The 16,015-nt window shown below is 48.8% G+C and overlaps 1 pseudogene; it reads left to right on the top strand.

Annotated features, from left to right (window-relative positions):
• Window positions 1-6,142: 6,142 nt before the first annotated feature.
• Window positions 6,143-15,710, top strand: LOC140846649 (armadillo repeat-containing protein 12-like; annotated as a pseudogene).
• Window positions 15,711-16,015: the final 305 nt, after the last annotated feature.

The following is a 16,015-nucleotide window of genomic DNA, read 5'->3' as shown; positions in this document are numbered from 1 at the left end:
GAGGGTGCACAGCCCCGCCCCCGGCGGTCCCTGGGGCCTGCGCCTGGCTCCAGCCCCGGCGCACACTCGGAGGGCTGCGGCGGCCGGGAGGCTGCGGCGGCGGGGAGGCTGCGCTCCGAGCGCAAGCCGCGAGCACAAACAGGGCGAGGAGGCTGGGGTGAGCGCCTGGGCCCAGTGCCAGCGCGCCGGGGCTGGAACACAATGTCCCGAGCGAGCGGGCGGGCGGCGAGCGGGGAGCGAGAACAGCCTGACTCAGCAGCCGGGTAAGTGGGTGTGCTCGCTCACCAGATCAACCGCTCTTGCAGCCTGCGGTCAACGAGGACCCGACTCTGCGAGGCTCCTGGGGCGGGAGCGGCGAGCGCACCGCCAGCTCCTCGGCGCCCCCACGCCCACCCCGCTCCAGCCCTGCCGGGACCTCCACGTAGCGGGGTTGCGCATCCCTCTGCCTTCTCGCTCCTCTGTTAAAGCTTCTCACAACCCCCAGCCAGAGCAGAGCCAGCTGTGCGCACCTGGGAGAGGCATTCTCCTCACCATACGGAAAGGTGTGGCCAGGCAACAGCTGCTGTGTACGCATCCATTTCCCCTAACTCCCACCTCGCTGGTAAGCCTCTGGCGGTCTTGGTGGGGGTATAACTGTTACTTACAGGTGGAGGTGGACATTTGTTCTAGGGTGTTGGGGAGAAGAGGAAGGAGATGCTGGAAGAAGTGGGTTATAGGGCAAAAAGCGCGCCTCTGCGTCCTCAGATGACCCAGAGTTGAGTCTCTTCCTGTCCCTGCCCCTCAAAGCCACCAGGCCCCCGAAGATTTCCTTAGAGGGTGGGAGAAGCAGGTGGGGAGGCACTCTGAAGCCTGAGACCCCGCTTTTTCTGCCTTACCCACCCTCCCACCCAAAACCACAACAAAGACCCACAGCCACCGGCACAAAGCTTCTCCTTCCCCCTCTGTGCCTGTTGTCCCCTGTGGTCTGGTGGGGCCATTGGGAGGATGACCATCCAGGGGTGGGAACTCAGATGGCAGTCCGCAGCAGGATTCTTCCTGGGGGGTGAGGGCCTCTTGGGGTGTCTGCAAGGTGCCCCAGGGGACACGCTGTGCCTGGAGTGTGCCAGGGCCGACAGGGAGGGGCTCCGTCCTTTACTGAGTTCCAGGAAAGGCCTTGGCAGTCATCAAAGCCCTGGGCTCCAGGGCCATTGAGGTTGGGGCTGGGGGAGGGACTCCAGGCTGCTGAAGGGCCTCACCTGGGTCTCAGGCCCCTGGGCCATCTGATGGCATCTCTGGCACCCTCTGTGGCCAAAGGTGAAGAGATGGATGCCAGTGCAGGCCTGGGCCATGGACCACCTTCCCACATGTACAGGCATACTTCCCACATATGTGCTCACCCAGCCAATGCTCAGTGAATTTCCCAGTCAGGAGGCACCTTCACTGTCGTCAACTTCAACCTTCTACCTGATGTATGAAAGCTATCCATGATTTCCCAGGTCAGTGATGTTCCAAAGCTGTCTGCTCACCTGCTGTGACAGGGACACTCTCACCAGGCAGCTCCCTGCCCTTCTGGACTTCCCTATCTCCAAGTCCAGTCACCTACAGGATACCTGGTCTACAAGTGACTGAGCACATGGTCTAGAAGTGACTGAACTCATCCTCATGTCCCTCACACCAGCTCCTCCCACTGCTCACCGTGACCCTCCATCCCCCAAACTCACCATGAACGTGGGTTAATTTTTAACTGTTTTCTCTCTTTCACCATTCTAGGGCAGATCTATTACCAAATTCTTCCCTATGTTGCTTTTATTACAAGATGAATATATTGTTTGCTATTTTGCTCATCAGTTCCTTCCTCTTCAATTCCATAGATCCAACCTTTGGACCAAATTCCCACAGCTGTTGCCACATTGTCCTTTCTGACCCAGGTTTTTCCTTCCTCCCACATACTTTGCTGGAATAATCTTTCTTAAACACTTTACTGTGTATGGCATCAACTTCAGACTCCTCCACCAAGCACACTGGGTATGCCAGCTGCTGACCTGTGTATTCCACATGAGGGAACCCGGTTCATTCATGGTGTGCCAAGACTGCAGAATGCACAGGGCCTGGTGCGTAGCAGGAGGGCAGCAAATGCTCAAGTGAGCAATCCATTTGGTTGTGCTCCTTGTTCATCCCTCCATTTCTCTCTCCTGACTTGGTCTCCCAATCCACCAAGCCTGTTGGCTTCCTGATGCTTGCCGGGGCCCTTTTGTTCTGAGGGCCTCTCTTTTTCATTTTCCAAAATCTTCAAAGAGGGGTATTCATGTAGTATTTTCAACCACATAGATCATTAACTCCTTCATGGCAGGCACAGTGTTTTTATTCATTCACTTAATATCTGTTTATTTTGAGAAGGAAGCATGAGATCGAGCACTTGGATATGGAGGCCACATAGACTGGGTCTGGATTCTGGTTCCAAAACTTAGCTTTTTGGCCTTGGGCAAGTCTCTTAACTGCTCTTAGCCAGTTTCTTCACCTGTAAAGGCGCTAATGATACTTACTTTGCAGAATGAAGGGCAAAGATTACAGAGAATACAAAGTCCCAAGAAAGTGCCTGTTACGAGGAGACAATAGCTTGTCTTCCTTTCTTGCGGGGATGGATACTTCCCTGAATTAGGGGACAAGGTTCTTAACTACTCCTTACTGGGCCACTTTTAAGCATGCAAAGGGACACTATCAGTAATTACACCGGTTTCACAGACGTAACCCGGGAAACATGGCCAGCCTACTCTAAGTCACAATTAACCCGTGAGGACAGGGTTCGGATCGTGCACCGCCCTAATCGAGTGCCTAAGCATGGCACCAAACATAGTTCAAGCTCAATGAACGTTTGTTGAATGAAGAAGTGAAGCAAAGATTGAAAAGCCCGCCTCCCTTCCCACCCCCACCCCCAGCCCCACCCCCACCCCCATCCCAGGTCCCAAGGCCTCGGTTAGCCGCCTTTCCGTAAGGTCTATCCTTCTCCAGCCCGCTTCCCCGCCCCCAGTTGCCTTGGAAACAGTGACACATACGTGAGGGGCGTGACCTCTCCATCCTCTCCCGGAGCCCCTTCTAGTCCGAACCAAGGGAGAGGGTGCAGTTGGGGTCCTTGACCCGCCGGGCCTGGAACCGCCCACGCCCATCTGGCCGCCCCACTCCGGCGCGTGGCGCGCTCGAGAGCGGACAACCCAGCCCCAGCCCACCAGGCCCGGTGAGCTGGCGGGCGTCCGAAGAATGCCTGCTTCAGTGCCTACGATCCCTCTCCGCCCCTGCACTCCCGACGGGCCAATGGATCCCGAGACCCGGCGCAGCGCTCGGCTCAGGCCCTCCGCTTCCCGGGCAGCCTCGCCGTTCGCTCAGCGTCCTGAGTGGGGGGGGGGGAGGCGCCGCGGAGCGCGGGAAAGGAGGAGTTAAGCAAGGTGCTGGCGGCGGGGGTGGGGGAGAGGAGCGAAGGGAAAGTGAGAGCGGGGGCGGGGGCGCTAGGACGGGAGCGAAAAGAACATCCTGTGCCCGCCGCCGGATGCGTGCGGGGGGAGGAGGTAGTCCGGGGAGGGAGGGCAGGCTCGGGAGAGCCCCGGGGCGGGGAAAGGCGCCGCCTCCGCGCTCACCCGTCCTCCTCCTCCGGGGGCACCACCCCCTCTGCTCTCAGGGCTTTCGCCGCGGTTTTCTGGTGCCCCACGCCTTCGCCGCAGTAACAAGCTCCCGGGAGGCCCCCGAATCTGGTTCCTGGGCCGGGGTAAGCGCTAGCTGGTGAAGGGACGGTCTCGGAGAGTGTGGGATCCATGATGGCACGGGCGGCACCCCCAGCCTTTCAACTCTGCTTTCTGGCTCCCTGCGGGGAGGTTCGCCAGTGTTGAGTTTCCCTGGTCACCGAGTCACAGCGTACATTCCCATTCAGCTCTGACCGCGCGTCCCGAGAGTAGGTAGGTATTCATAGACCTGTATGCTGGAGGGGAAACAGACTCAGATGATGGAATTTGCCCAGACCCAAGCCTGTTGGATTCCAAATGACTTCATAATAGAGTAGGCTAATTTTCCCTTAGCTTCTCCTAAGTGCTGGGCTAGGGTCACCACCCTGCACAGTAGGCCCCCAATGGTGTATTGGGCTTCTCTGGCTGGCCTGGAATACCTATTACCAGAGACCTAGTAAAGAGAATGAGGAGTTAGTCTTAGGGTTTCACAGGTGGGAGGATGGCTTTTTAGGAATGAAGTCCTCCAGGGAATGAGCTGCGGGGTAGTGCCTCTGGTTATGGGGTTGGGGGAGGGAGGCTTCAAAGAGGGCTCTAAAGTTGTTCATGGCAGTTACAGGAGTTGGGATTGATTAGCCTGAAGAAGACCAGTATGGGAGGGGAGAGGGGGAGAGGAGGAGAGGAAGGGGCTGAATAATGGGCCTTTCGGGTCTCATTAATGAGACCCACCATCTGTGGGCTCACTGCCTTCCCACACCCAACATTTTTGTCAGCTGAAACCTGCTTGGAACTGTAATTCCTATTATAGTAGCCATTTGATGAGCCCCGTTTGCTGGGCACTATCCCAAGCACTTTAACCTAATCTTCACAAATGCCCCATTGAGCAGGTATTATTATTCCCATCTTACTGGTGGGGAAAACAAAGCACGGAGAGATCACAAACCTAAGTCAGTTTTGAACCCTGGGAGTCTGGCTGGAACCCACATTCTCATGCACTAAACTAAACTGTACCTAGCAGTTCAAAGCTAACTATGAACATCAGCCTTGAAGGTAGAAACCTGGTGCAGATGGCAGAGAGGTATGCCCTGGGGCAACCTACGTACATTTGCCTTGGTGAGGGCAGGTGAGAAACTTGGGGCTGGTTTTGTACATATGGAATCTCAGACTTCCCTCTAGCCAGTAGTTCCAAATCTCTGGATTTATTTGACAGAAATTTTCCAAAACAAGAAAAGAGAATCCAGCTGCCAGAAAGAGTTGCAGCTTTAATTTACACTCCTTAAGAACTTCCAAAACAACTGCTATGTAGTCATCTTCATTTCATATAAAAGCAAGTATGTTTTAATTCTCAAAACGAGAAAGACATTATCTGAATCAAAAGCAGTCATTCCCAAGAAAGGACAGTCACTGATTTCACACCAACAAATAGACAGTCCTCTGTCTTTATTCCTTTGTCATGCTGTGGACTAGTGAAAATATCACACTGGGGATGCCTCTGCCTCTAACCCCCCTGAATGATTTGAGGGCAGAAAGAAAAGAAACAGGCTTTGGGTGTAACAGGAGGGAGTTAGGTTAAAGCCAATAAAGAGTCTCTTTCTTGGAGATCTTTAACTGGTGAGTACCATGTTTTCTTAGGACACGAGGGTCACAAAGTCAACTCGGTGGACTGGAGAGGCCAGTAATTCTGGGCATCACCCTAGAGAAAGGCAGGGACCTTGTTCTGGAGGATTTATCCTCAGATCCACCAGGTTAGCCCTTGGAACCTAAAACAGTCCCATCAGGCAGCCGTTTCCTGCCCTGAGTTTGTAGGACATATACGAGGTCCTGTGGCAGTGGTGAGGCCTCTGGGGATCTCTGTCATCCCTCATTGCAGGAAATCCATGTAGCCACCCATCATGGGGCTGGGTAGAGTGCTAGGAATGACCGCTGAGGAGGGCTGAGGATGGATGAGAGGAAAGGAAGAGAAAAGCCATCTAGGAGTGTTGCCTGCAAACCAAGGCATGATGGCTGAAGGCTCAGGGTGGACAGGCCTGGCTGGCTGCAGCATCCTCGGGGATGCTATTTCTCTATTTCCCCACCTCCCTCAAGAGCAGGTGCTGCCCAGGACCCAGAGCCTTCTACCAGGAGCTCAAAGTCAGGTAGGTGAAGCCTGTTCTGGTAGAACCATGTTCAGGTGTGGCTCTGGGCCAGAGCCTGGCTTGGGGCCTTTCACCTCCCTCTTCTGTACCACAAGGTGAGGCCAGAGAGTCTGGGGACACTTTGAAGGGGCTCGCTGGGCTGTGGTGCTCCCAGATTTAGGCCCCATGGGCCCAGGCCTACCTAACTTTTAAACCTGGAGTTTTAGAATGGTAAATTCTGTATCACCTCAAATCACAAATGCAGGCACAGACCCAGCCAAGGGCAGTCCCTTCCTCCTCCAGGGTCACACTGATTAAATGTGCCTGGAGCCCCTGTATCCAGGTTATCTGTCACCATTTTGCCCTCAAGTCCTCAAAAGAATGACAGAAATCATGACTTGAGCACCTACTAAGATCAGGGCTCTGATGGATGATGGAGTTGCAAGGACACCTGCCCTCAAGAGCTTTTGGTAAGGCAGTTAAATATACATTACGGGGGAATATGCAGATGATGGAAGATGATGGATTTGCCTCAAGACTCTGCACAAAATATGATGGTGTTCCCCTTCTCTTCATCCTTCTTGGAGAGGGCACCCTGCATGCAGAAACGCCCTGAGGCCCAGCAGTAGATCTCTGGTGAGATACCAAAGATGGAAGGTCCAGGGAAGTGAGGGAAACAGGGCTGCCAGTGGGCACATCCCAGACACTCCTCTCAGAAACAGCCACAGGTCCGGGTGCAGAAACTGGACCCTTGCTGCCCTCTAATGGAGGGAAGGGATCTCTGGAGTCACCTGCTGGGCTGCAGCTGACTCCACTAGGGGAAAGAGGGCCTGAGGGACCTTCCTGCACCCAGACTTTTTACTCCTCTGGAGTCCCGAGGTTCATTTCCTACTGACTCCAAAGCTGAACCTTCTCTCTATCCAAGTACCCTTTGGCTGCCCTGTTTCCCCACCACCAGCCTCCATCCCACCATTTCTCCAGTTTCCTTTGTTGCCCAGATTCTGATTCTGATGCCCTGGTTCCTGGCTCTGCCAGAGTTCTGGTTCCGGAAGGCCTTTAACAGGTGCGTCGGGCCCAGCTCCCTCCCAGGCACAAGGCAGCGCTGAAGACACGGGCATGTGCAAGCCCCTGTGCCTGGGACACGTGGACATCCGGAAAAGTTTGGTGGGCCTGGCCACAGGTGCTGGGGCCATCTACCTGCTCTACAAGGCCATCAAGGCTGGCTTGAATTGCCAACCCCCCCGTCTGCTCTGGCTCACCCATCTATATCGCCCATGAGTGTCTGGGCCCTGGGGAAAGGGCTTTGCCCCAGGAGGCACCTGCTACCGAGGCCTCCAGTGTGGGAGGGACCAAAGGTGACTCCTAGTTCCTCTCTCCGTCCTCCTCCTCTTCTCCATCTTCCGCAAACCCATGCTAGAGAAGCTAGCCCAGGTCCTGGAGTAGTGGTGGTACTCGAGTGGATTCTCAAGACTAATCTGGCAGGTCTTCAAATTATATTCATTTACTTATTTCAGAGGAAATACACTCAAATCACATTCACTTTGGCTTCCAAGATGCAGTGCCTGGAAACTTGCCATCAGCAGTTTTCCCCAAGAGAAAATTGGGAGATCTACACACCCTAGAGCCCCCACTAGTCTGGATGACAATTTTGCTTGAAACAGAGAAAGGCACCCCTTCTGCAAGACTTTTTATTGTTATCTGCTGGAATATCCCTTCCATATACTGTTTACAATGAAATACTACATATTACTGCCATATGTCAGAAAGTTGTTAAAGTAAATATGCATAACTGATGTTTATGATATGAACAATACAGCATTAGATATGGTGGCCTTGTGCAGTACACACCCTGTTCAACTGTACATGGTCCATATAGCAAGAAGGCTTCTCTTCAGGAAAAGCAAGGCAGCCTTATCCCTAAGTCCGTCTCACCCACACCCCACCCCCATTCTTTCATCACTTCTGAGTTCACAGCCTGAGTTGGGCTTGGGTGGCTGTCTAGGCCTGGCAATCGAGCGAGAGCAGCACGGGCGAGACTCAGGTGAGATCCGGAGGCTTCTCTGGAGTGCAAACAGGATGAGTACGCCAAGAGCATGATCCTGCACAGTATCACACGCTGTGTGTACTTGCTGGAGGCCGAGGTGAGGGATGGGAAGCAGGAGGTCCCAGCCAGCCTGGCCCCTGGGGGCTACAAAGGATCCCCGCCCCTTTGGCCAGAATCTGTCCTGGTACCCATCTCTCTGTCTGATGGTGGGAGGGACGGGAACGACACAAGGGGTCTTGGCGACATGGGGGGCAGTGGACCCAGGACACCCCCTTCTCCCGCCTCTTGTGTTTCTCCTGGCACACTCCAGGCCTCTGCTTGTACTACTGATGATATTGGCTTGGTGGGCTCCATGCTGGATGACAAGGACAACAGTGTCAAAATCCAAGCTCTGAATGCACTTAAAGCTTTATCTGGCATCAGAAAATTCAGGCTCAAAATCCAGGTGAGTCCAGGGACAAATGGTGCGGCAGAACACACAGGATGTCCAGAGTCCACAGGTCCTTTAATAGGCTCTATGGTCATGTTCCGGAAGTTTAAGTCTGAGTTAACCAGAAAAATGTTTTTCTTTGGAAATAAGTGGAGAAATGGTGACTCTAGCAGGGTAATAAAAAATCTTAGGGTGAAACTGAATTAGGGCACTGGAGTATCTCTGAACCCCAAACAACAGAAAGCCCCCTGGGGTTCTTGCTGACACCAACCAGCTCTCCTACACCAACGGGTGCCCTATGGTTCGATGCTGACACCACCTAGAGTTAGCATAACCCCACAGGTGAAGGGATCAATTCCACGTGACTGCCCTCCACTTCAGATTCCAGTCACAAGTCTGACTGACTGGCTTTTAATTTAAAGGTTCCCACAACTTCCTCTGCAGATTTAATAATTCACTAGAACAACTCACAGAACTCAGGAAAAGGCTTTGCTTTTGTTTGCCCCTGGTTTATTATAAAAGATACAACTGAGGAGTGGCCTACTGGAAGAGATACATAGGGCAAAGTATGGGAAAGGGGGTGTAAAACTTCTGTGGCTTCTCTAAGCATGCCACCCGCCCCCCCCACCCCCAGCACCTCCTGTTCACCAACCTTGAAGTTCTCTGAGCCCATTTAGGGGTATTTATGGAGGTTTCATCAGGTATGATTGACATTAACTGTTGCTGATTGAACTCACTCTGTAGCCCTTTTTTTCTCCCTGGAGGTCAGAGATTTCGCTGAAACTTACAATCCTCTAATCATAGCTTGGTCTTTCTGACCACAGGCCTCCAATCACCAAGAGACATTCATTAGCATAAACTCTAGGATAATGGAACTGGATTCATGAATAATAAAAGGTACTCCTATCAGGAAATTGCGAGGATTGTAGGAGTTCTGTGCCTGGAACTAAGGACAAAGACCAGATATATTATACACAACCCTCCTGCTGTGTTGGTTTGAGGCTGGTGGCTGGGCCGCTGATGCCCCCGCTACTACCATACAGAGAAAATATAAGCCCCCAAATGTGAGTTCCCTGGCTTCCTGTTAAGTCCCTAGGATTACATTTGTCCACACTCACCTTTTCCTGCTGGTGCCATGAAAAATGGCTTTCTTCCTGTCTGAGGTCATTAGTCTCAGTCCTGGATTCCGTCCCCTTCCCTGGAGGCCTTTATTTGATTAGCCTCTCTGTCTGATACCGCCTCCTTCCTGTTACTATTCAGAATGCTCTATTTCCTCCCATCTTAAAAAGAAAAACCAAAAAACCTCTTGTTGACCTCCAAATCTCTCTAGCAAATGGTTTGTCTCTCCCAAAATAAAAATAAGTCAAATATTAAAAACTTAAACATTTTAGATCTGTACAGTAGAAAGAACAGTAATAAAATAAAACATGCATAACCAAGACTGAGGCTAAGAAATAGAACATGACCAATAGGTTAGATGCCCAGTCTCCTGGAGGCAGTCATTTCCTGGCAGTTTCTTCATCAATTCCTTGATTTTTCTTGGTAGTTTTACCATATATGGATATGACCATTTTATAATCTAGCAGGGCAAGGCAGACAAATGAATAGGTAAGATAGAGTTTGGAATGTTTTAAGCTTTGTATATCTGGAAGTATGAAGTTTGTATTCTGTGGTTTGCCTTTTCCCCCAAAACATTGAAAGACACATCCTTATTGCTGTGGATAGCTTTTCCCTTCTTTTCCACTGTTGTATGTGGTATTTTAGTCCATGAGTACTCTGCAATTTTATTTTATGCATTTCTCTAAGTGTAGGCATTTAAGTTTTTGTGTGGTGAGCATTCTTTCACACATCTCCCTTGTGGACATGGAAGACTTTGACCAGGGTCTGTAAGCAGGAGTGGAATGGCTGGGTGAAAAGGTATGCCCAACTTCTCAAGGAGGGTTGTATCAGTGTATTCCCCCTCCCCGAGCCCTGCACCCATGTTCCTGATGCAGCATTTTCTCCCCGTCACTTGGTATTTTCACACTTTAAATTTTTGGCACATCCACTTTCAGGGGAAAAAAAAGTTCTCTAGATCTTCTCTTGCTGGCTACCGCTAATTTATCCTGCAGCCCTCCCAGTTCCCCTGAGGCTATGAGTCTCAAGCATATCAGGATTGCCTGGAGAGCTGATTAAAAAGAAGATTTGGAGGCCCCACATCTACAGAGTCTAATTCAATAGGGAGCTGTGTTTTTCACAAGTGTTCCAGGAGATTCTGATGCAGGTGGTCTGAGCACCACTCTTCTTTTTTTCCCAGGGTCTGTATCCTAAGGACCTGACCCCTGTCCTCCTCTGTCCTAGTGAAAACAGCCACTCCCTGGCCTCAGTTTCCACCTAAATGAGGTCTCCTGTGTCTCTCTCCACACCTTGGTGACTTTCTTGACCTCCAGACCCATGGCCAGCTGCTTCATTTAGACAGCCTAGTGGCACTGTAACCCAGCACATCCAGCGTGGAGCTTGCCTTTGTTGCCTAAGTCAGACTGCCCTCTCCAGAGGGTTCTGATCCCACCAACCCCACCTTGGTCTTCCTCAAGAGTCTCAGCCTAAAGCACATGATCAGCTCCTCCTCCTTGCCCCAACCCCAACCATTTGCACTGTATGTTTCATGCTCTCCCACTCCCTGGCCCTCGCACCTGCTCTCCCCTCTGCCTGAAACCTCACCCTGGACTTGCTAACTCCTAGCTGTCTTTCATGTCTTAGCAGACAGTGACGGGTGGAGGCAGGGAGGAGCAGGGTACTAATGGGAATGCTGGTCCTCACTGCAGGACTCTTGCCTCCCTGTTTCACGGCTCTCAAAGTACAGCTTGTGAGATTACTTGTCTTTGGTAATACCTCTCAGTCCGAACATCTTGTATCTCAGAAGCCAGGATCCCCTTATTGATTCAACAAATGTATATTGAGTACCTACTTATTTTGTGCCTAGGAAAGATTCCTGTCCCTGTGCAATTATAGTCTAGCAGGGCAAGATAGGCAATACACAAGTAAGTAAAATATGTAATGTTTCCTGTGACAAGTGCTATGGAGAAAAATAAAATAAAGAATGGTGGTAAAGAAGGCTGGCACTGGGTTATACTTTCAGAGGAGAAATCTTTGGGACCTAGGGCTTGGTGAAGAGTTTGTAGAAATGTCACCAAAAGCATTATCCATTAAAAAATCTGATAAATTGTACTTCATCAAAATTAAAATCATTTGCTCAGTGAAAGACCTTGTTAAGAGGATGAAAAGACAAGTGCAGACCCAGAATATTTGTAAACCACACAGGTGACAAAAAAGACTCAATATTAAAAAAAATAATAACAACCCAATTGGAAAATAAATGAAAGATGTGGAGATATTTCACTGAAGAGGACATGTCATTAGTCTTTAGGGAAATGCAAATTAAGGCCACAATGAGATATTATCATACACCTGTTAGATGATCTAAGCTCAAAATGACAGTGCCAAATGCTGGTGAAGATGTAGAGAAACTGGATCTCTCATGCATTCCTGGCTGGGATGTAAACCGGTGCAGCAGTCACTCTGAGAAACTGGCAGTTTCTTTAAAAAGAAAAAAAAGAATAACTACATTTACCATACAATCCAGCAGTTGAACTTAGATCTGCATAAAAACCTGTGCACAGTTGTTCGTAACAGCTTCATTTGTAGTAGTCAAAAGCTGGAAAGAATCCAAATGTCTTAATAGATAAATAATTAGGTAAACTGATCTATACCATGTAACACTACTTGGAAATAAAAGGGAATGAACTCCTGATACACACAACTTGGATCTAAAGGGCATTACAATGAGTGAAAAAATATCTCAAAAAGGTCACAAAATATGATTTAATTTATGTAACAACCTCAAAGTGACAAAATAATAGAGATAGAAAACAGACTAGTGGTTGCCAATGGCTGATTTTGGTGGGGAGAGGTAAGTATTACTATAAGGGAGTTCCTTGAGGGAGATCTTTGTGGTATTGGGACAAGCTGATGGAATAATCTGTTGATTGCAGTGGTGGCTACATGAATCTACACAGGAGATGAAATGATACAGAACTATACACACACATTGTACCAATGCCAGTTTCCTGCTTTTGCTATTGTACTAGAACTATGTAAGATGTAACTACTATGGGAAACTGAAGAGCACATGGGACCTCTCCATACTATCCTTTACATACTTCTTCTGAATGTATAGTGAAAATAAAAAGTGTGTTACATTTTCTCTATAGAGAAAAATAAAGATGGGTATAAGGAATGCTGGGGCAGAGGTGGTTGGTTGCAGTCTTACAAAGGGGGTGGTCAGGGAAGGCCTTACTTTAAAGGGTAATATGAAAGCAAAGTCTTGATGGAGGTAAGAGTGAACTCTGAATGTCTGGGGAGAGAGCATTCTGAATAGAACAATCTTGGCAAAACCCTAAAATAGGCATGTACTTGGCATATTCAAGAAATAACTAAAAGGCCATTGTGATGGGTACCGTGGGAGCAAAGGAGAGAATAAGAGAGATGAAGCAAGTTGAAATAATGCGGAGAGAGGGGCAGATCATGTGAGCCACTGTAAGGACTTTGGATTTTATGCTGATGAACTAGGGACTTGAGCAGAGGAGTGACACATCTAACATGCCTGCTGTTCAGATGCTACTGCAGGAATCCAGGTGAGAGATGTCGGTGGCTTGGAATAGGGTGGCAGATGGGAGAAATGGCTTGATGCTTGATAGATTTTGAAGGCAGAGCCAATGGGATTTTCTGAAGGACTGGAAAAGGGGTGTGAAAGAGAGACATGGAGGACCACAGGTTTTGGGCCTGAGCAACTGGAAGGTGGAATCAACAGCTGAGATGGAAGGTGGTGGAAAGAGCAGGTTTGGGAACCTGGAGCATTTTAACTCTGAAGTCTATTCAGCAATCTGGGAAAGAAGTGGAATTGGCAGCTGAATATCTGAGCCTGGATCAGGGAAATGTCTGGGCTGGAGGCAGAAACTTGAAAAGGGTATGGATGGTATTTAACATTGTGCATCGGGATGGTGTCACCGAGGGAGAAGTGATAGAGGAGATTGGGCAGTAGAACCAGGAAAGTCTATAAAAGAAGCCAAGTGAAGAAAGAATCTCAAGGAGGTGAGAGTGGTCACAAGGTCAATAATGCTGAGAGCTTAATTTAGAGGGAATTGTGTAGTGGATTTGCCTCAAGTATCATGGGTGGGGCAATGAAGCGTGAAGGCAGGCTGGGATAGTGTTGGCAGTCACTGCATAAAAGCAGAACCTTCTCCCCTTCTATTCCCAGGAACACTCCATCAAGGTACTGGAACTGATTTCCACCATCTGAGACTCAGAGCTGCATGTTGCAGGCCTCAGACTCCTCAACAATCTCCCACTGCCTGACTTCGTGCACCCACAGCTGCGACGGGTGATGCCTGCCCTGATGGAGATCCTGCAGTCAGACTACATACTGGCACAGGTGCCTGAGGGCCATGGCCCAGGCCCTGCCCTCCTGACCAGCCCTGGCATAGCACCTAGAGGGAGAACTAGAGATTTGTGTCCCTACCCAGGCCCAGACTCACCTGCCTTCTCATGCTTTTTATTTTCCTTTATTCAGGTGCAAGCCATTCGATTGCTGAGCTGCCTGGCACAGAAGAATGACCTTCTCTATGATATTCTCAACTGCCAGGTGAGAAGGGAACCAGGAGGTGCTGACGGATGCCAACTCAGATATTGGGGAAGGATCATGGATTCTCCAGACAGACTTAGTAACAAGCTCATCTTGTCCCTCTGTACTAGATGCATTGAAAATCATCACCTCTTCATTCTCCCAATAAAATGAGAATCCATATTGTTGGGAGGGCTATTCTCCTTTGAGGGGCTTTCTGAACTCTGAGAGTCAGAAACACAGGTGACAAAACAAGTTAATGCAGGTATTTTAATATTAGGAAAAAATTATTAAAAAACTATTATTAGGAATAAACAGGGTCATTACATAATAATTCATGGTTCCAAAGAATAAACAGTTCTAAAATGATATAAACCTAATAACATAATCTCAAAATATATGTGGTAAGACTTGGTAGAATTAAAAGGAAAATTTTTGTTTTATTGAGGTTTTGAAGTCTTGAGGACAGAGTAAAATGTAAGATATTTTAAGTGTACATTGTGGTGATCTGATATATGTATATCTTATGAAAGGATTCCCACTGTTGAGTTAATTAACACATCCATCACCTCACATATTTATCTTTTTCTTTGTTTTTGGTGACATTTTAGTTCAGCAAATTTCAATTACATAATACTGTGTTTTCCACTATAGTCACTATTTTTTATGTGAGATCCTCAAACCTTATTCATCTTATAACTGAAAGTTTGTACTCTTTTATCAACATCTCCCTGCTTTCCCCACCCCCAGCCCCTAGCAACCACGTATTTCCTCTCTGCTTCTGAGTTTGATTTTTTTTTAGATTCCACATATAAGTGATACCATGCAGTACTTATCTTTTTCTTTCCTGCTTATCTTACTTAGCATAGTGTCCTCAAGGTCCATCTATGTTGTCACAAATGAACAACTTCCTTCTATCTCACAGCTGAATAATTACAAGGAAAAATCAATGTGTCTGCCACCACAATGGAAGACTTGAAAGATTTGAACTGTTCTATCAGCAATGAACAGATAAAAACCTAAAACCAGTAAGGGTATACTTGCTGTGAATAACACAAATAAGCTTGAGCCATTAGACATACCTAGAATGCTCTATAATTAGTAAATGCACATTCCTCTCAAGTGCACAAAATACTTAGAAAAATTAAGCACACAGTAAGCTTTAATGTTTGTCTCAACAAATTTCCAAGAATCAATATTAGGGTCATATCTCTCACCTTTTATGACCACAATGCAATAATTTTAGAGAATGATAATGAAAGGAAAACTAAAAAAATCATATACAGTTGAATCTTAAACTTAGGTAGATTGAGGAGCTGAGGCAACAGGAAGGTAGAAGAAAAAGAACTTTAGAACTTGCCGTGGATTTAGATAATTTCCATCCTCTCTCCATCCCCATGATAGGTGCACTCCAACTTCCTGAACCTGCTCCAGTGCACACAGCCAGGGAGTCTGCTGTTCGAGATACTGGTGTTTGCTGAGCGGCTGAGTGAGGGCCGGAATTCACCCCACTACTGTGCTGTGAGATGGCGTTACAGTGAGCAGTCCCTGCATGAAGCTCTCTTTGGGGAAGATTCACGACTGGCAGACCGGCTACTTGCCCTGGTCATCCACCCTGAGGAGGATGTTCAGATCCAGGCATGCAGGGTCATAGTCAGCCTGCAGTGCCCTCCGGATGTGGAAGTCCAACCCTCTGCCTGCCAGCTCAGTCACTCCTTCTTTAATAATGGGGAATAAAATTAAGGAGAGCCAAATAAATGAGTATGGTGGAGAAGCTTGAGGGGCAGTGTCTGTCCAGGGCCTTCCAGGGCTAGGTGTAGATTCCTTCCAGGATAACCCCTGCCCCAGAGCATGGCAAATCTTCAGCCCATCTCCCAAAACACATCCCCACTTGCCTGTTTAGGGGACAGACTCCCTTCTCTCACAACTGCTTTTCAAATTTGAATGTGGAGCCAATGTTTTCCGCAAGCTTCAGGGAGAAGGCAGGCTTGGGGACTGAGGCCAAAGGTAACCAACAAGAGACACTATAATACTGAATTCTTCCAGATGGACTAGGCTAAGCCACAGTAGCAACCTCCA

Source organism: Manis javanica, chromosome 16, assembly GCF_040802235.1.
Source record: "Manis javanica isolate MJ-LG chromosome 16, MJ_LKY, whole genome shotgun sequence".
NCBI classification, from domain to species: domain Eukaryota; kingdom Metazoa; phylum Chordata; class Mammalia; order Pholidota; family Manidae; genus Manis; species Manis javanica.
This window is presented reverse-complemented; position numbering and strand designations above follow the sequence as displayed.